Source organism: Rhinopithecus roxellana, chromosome 2, assembly GCF_007565055.1.
Source record: "Rhinopithecus roxellana isolate Shanxi Qingling chromosome 2, ASM756505v1, whole genome shotgun sequence".
NCBI classification, from domain to species: domain Eukaryota; kingdom Metazoa; phylum Chordata; class Mammalia; order Primates; family Cercopithecidae; genus Rhinopithecus; species Rhinopithecus roxellana.
Window position 1 is genome coordinate 136734414 of NC_044550.1, and position 4485 is coordinate 136738898.

Here is a 4485-nt window from a genome sequence, read left to right on the forward strand (position 1 = left end):
GTTGGTATTTGTCCAGTTGAAGAAACAGCCATTTCTCCTATCTTTACAAACTGGCTTTAATAAGAAAAATCCTGGGCCAGGCAAGGTGGCTCATGCCTGTAATCCCAACGCTTTGGAGGGCTGAGGTGGGTGAATCACGAGGTCAGGAGTTCAAGACCAGCCTGGCCAACATGATGAAACCCTGTCTCTACTAAAAACATAAAAAATTATCTGGGCATGGTAGCGGGCACCTGTAATCCCAGCTACCAGGGAGGCTGAGGCAGGAGAATCACTTGAATTCAGGAGGCAGAGGTTGCAGTGAGCCAAGACTGCTGCACTGTACTCCAGCTTGGGTGACAGAGTGAGATTCTGTCAAAAAAAAAAAAAGGAAAGAAAGAAAGAAAAGAAAAGTAAAATCCTTCACCAGTGAGCCTGTTTAGACATTCTGGATGCTTCTTAACTTTATCTACAAATATGTCTTCTCTAGAAGTGTGTATTTTATTCATAATTAGAGAAATATACAAGTTTTTTTTTTTTTTTTTTTCTGGAACTTATACTCTCTTTTCCACTTTGGTGTCAGACTACTGTTTCATAAGCCGGGATGTTGGAGGCACACTCCACTCTTCTCCCTCCTTCAGGGGAAGCCTCAGATGCTGCATCTTCTTTCAATTTTGCAAAGCTGTGCTTCACATAGAAAGTCACTCACCCTTTTCCTTTGTTTAAGGTGCTCCCAAGGAACTAAACTATGTTGGTTTTGACAGTGCTGTAAGTGAGGTGAGAAAGGAACTGGTATATAGGGTATCAAATAAAAAATCAGGGACATTGGATGCAGACTCCATTCTCTCTTTCCCACAAAAGGAACAGAGGTGGACTGGAGCAATCTCTCTCAATTCTGAGATAAACTGTCTTGTAGGAGGGATTGATGTGAGTTAAATTAAAATGCACTTCTCAATAATTCTAATATAGCTGATCTTGGCTTTGTGTTGACCTGGGACACTAGAAGTTCTGAACTGGATCCCGGACTTCTCATTAAGGTATTTTAATTAACATATCTTTGTAAATTGGCATTTCTGTGAGAAAATGAAGTCTATAACTCCCGACTATCTCATCTTTTTGACGTCATTCACTACTTTGTTGTTGTTTACGATAATGTAATTATATCTGTGTTATGTTTATAATAATTTTGAAGGTATTGAGAATAAATTTTATCATTAAAAACTATTTCAAAGTTTTTGTTCAACACTAACTTATAATTGACCCAATTCCTTTAAATTTTAGGTAAAGTTATGTATATTAATAATATATTTTAATTTATTCATTTTTGTATCCCCAGTATTTTTTTATTGCATTCTTATTGTGTTTACTTTATCAAGTTATGTTGTTTCTTAAGGGATAAAATTTTGTTTTTATATTTTTCTGTATTCTTTATGCAAGACATTTTCTTCAATCACTTTTCACAAGCTTTGTAATGTTAGCTTTTAATGAATACTGATTTTTCTATAAAATTGAAAAATTAAAATGTATAAGTTTAAATATATATACTTTAAAGTGTGTGTTTATTTTTTAAATATCATATATGAATTATTTCTCAGAGTGTTTTTCTCAGTGTCTTATTATACTTTATTTAGTATTATTTTTACTGAATTATTATTATTTTTTTTTATCTTTATCTTTCTTTTTTTTTCACTTCATTTTCTTTCTTTTTTTTTTTTTATTATATTTTAAGTTCTAGGGTACATGTGCATAACGTGCAGGTTTGTTACATATGTAAACTTATGCCATGTTGGTGTGCTGCACCCATCAACTCGTCAGCACCCATCAATTCATCATTTATATCATGTATAACACCCCAATGCACTCCCTCCCTCCTCCCCCCTCCCCATAATAGGCCCCAGTGCGTGATGTTCCCCTTCCCGAGTCCAATTGATCTCATTGTTCAGTTCCCACCTATGAGTGAGAACATGCAGTGTTTGGTTTTCTGTTCTTGTGATAGTTTGCTAAGAATGATGGTTTCCAGCTGCATCCATGTCCCTACAAAGGACGCAAACTCATCCTTTTTTATGGCTGCATAGTATTCCATGGTGTATATGTGCCACATTTTCTTAATCCAGTCTGTTACAGATGAACATTTGGGTTGATTCCAAGTCTTTGCTATTGTGAATAGTGCCGCAATAAACATACGTGTGCATGTGTCTTTGTAGTAGAATAATTTATAATCCTTTGGGTATATACCCAGTAGTGGGATGGCTGGGTCATATGGTACATCTAGTTCTAGATCCTTGAGGAATTGCCATACTGTTTTCCATAATGGTTGAACTAGTTTACAATCCCACCAACAGTGTAAAAGTGTTCCTATTTCTCCACATCCTCTCCAACACCTGTTGCTTCCTGACTTCTTAATGATTGCCATTCTAACTGGTGTGAGATGGTATCTCATTGTGGTTTTGATTTGCATTTCTCTGATGGCGAGTGATGATGAGCATTTTTTCATGTGTCTGTTGGCTGTATGAATATCTTCTTTTGAGAAATGTCTGTTCATATCCTTTCCCCACTTTTTGATGGGGTTGTTTGTTTTTTTCTTGTATCTTTGTTTGAGTTCTTTGTAGATTCTGGATATTAGCCCTTTGTCAGATGAGTAGGTTGCAAAAATTTTCTCCCATTCTGTAGGTTGCCTGTTCACTCTGATGGTAGTTTCTTTTGCTGTGCAGAAGCTCTTTAGTTTAATTAGATCCCATTTGTCAATTTTGGCTTTTGCTGCCGTTGCTTTTGGTGTTTTAGACATGAAGTCCTTGCCCATGCCTATGTCCTGAATGGTACTACCTAGATTTTCTTCTAGGGTTTTTATGGTATTAGGTCTAACATTTAAGTCTCTAATCCATCTTGAATTAATCTTCGTATAAGGGGTAAGGAAAGGATCCAGTTTCAGCTTTCTACTTATAGCTAGCCAATTTTCCCAGCACCATTTATTAAATAGGGAATCCTTTCCCCATTTCTTGTTTCTCTCAGGTTTGTCAAAGATCAGATGGCTGTAGATGTACGGTATTATTTCTGAGGACTCTGTTCTGTTCCATTGGTCTATAGCTCTGTTTTGGTACCAGTACCATGCTGTTTTGGTTACTGTAGCCTTGTAGTATAGTTTGAAGTCAGGTAGCGTGACGCCTCCAGCTTTGTCCTTTTGACTTAGGATTGTCTTGGCAATGCGGGCTCTTTTTTGGTTCCATATGAACTTTAAAGCAGTTTTTTCCAATTCTGTGAAGAAACTCATTGGTAGCTTGATGGGGATGGCATTGAATCTAGAAATAACCTTGGGCAGTATGGCCATTTTCACGATATTGATTCTTCCTATCCATGAGCATGGTATGTTCTTCCATTTGTTTGTGTCCTCTTTGATTTCACTGAGCAGTGGTTTGTAGTTCTCCTTGAAGAGGTCCTTTACATCCCTTGTAAGCTGGATTCCTAGGTATTTTATTCTCTTTGAAGCAATTGTGAATGGAAGTTCATTCCTGATTTGGCTCTCTGCTTGTCTGTTACTGGTGTATAAGAATGCTTGTGATTTTTGCATATTAATTTTGTATCCTGAGACTTTGCTGAAGTTGCTTATCAGCTTAAGGAGATTTTGGGCTGAGACGATGGGGTTTTCTAAATATACAATCATGTCATCTGCAGACAGGGACAATTTGACTTCTTCTTTTCCTAACTGGATACCCTTGATTTCTTTCTCTTGCCTGATTGCCCTAGCCAGAACTTCCAACACTATGTTGAATAGGAGTGGTGAGAGAGGGCATCCCTGTCTTGTGCCAGTTTTCAAAGGGAATTTTTCCAGTTTTTGCCCATTCAGTATGATATTAGCTGTGGGTTTGTCATAAATAGTTCTTATTATTTTGAGGTACGTTCCATCAATACCGAATTTATTGAGCGTTTTTAGCATGAAGGGCTGTTGAATTTTGTCAAAAGCCTTTTCTGCATCTATTGAGACAATCATGTGGTTCTTGTCTTTGGTTCTGTTTATATGCTGGATTACGTTTATTGATTTGCGAATGTTGAACCAGCCTTGCATCCCAGGGATGAAGCCCACTTGATCATGGTGGATAAGCTTTTTGATGTGCTGCTGAATCCGGTTTGCCAGTATTTTATTGAGAATTTTTGCATCGATGTTCATCAGGGATATTGGTCTAAAATTCTCTTTTTTTGTTGTGTCTCTGCCAGGCTTTGGTATCAGGATGATGTTGGCTTCATAAAATGAGTTAGGGAGGATTCCCTCTTTTTCTATTGATTGGAATAGTTTCAGAAGGAATGGTACCAGCTCCTCCTTGTACCTCTGGTAGAATTCAGCTTTGAATCCATCTGGTCCTGGACTTTTTTTGGTGGGTAGGCTATTAATTGTTGCCTCAATTTCAGAGCCTGCTATTGGTCTATTCAGGGATTCAACTTCTTCCTGGTTTAGCCTTGGGAGAGTGTAAGTGTCCAGGAAATTATCCATTTCTTCTAGATTTTCTAGTTGATTTG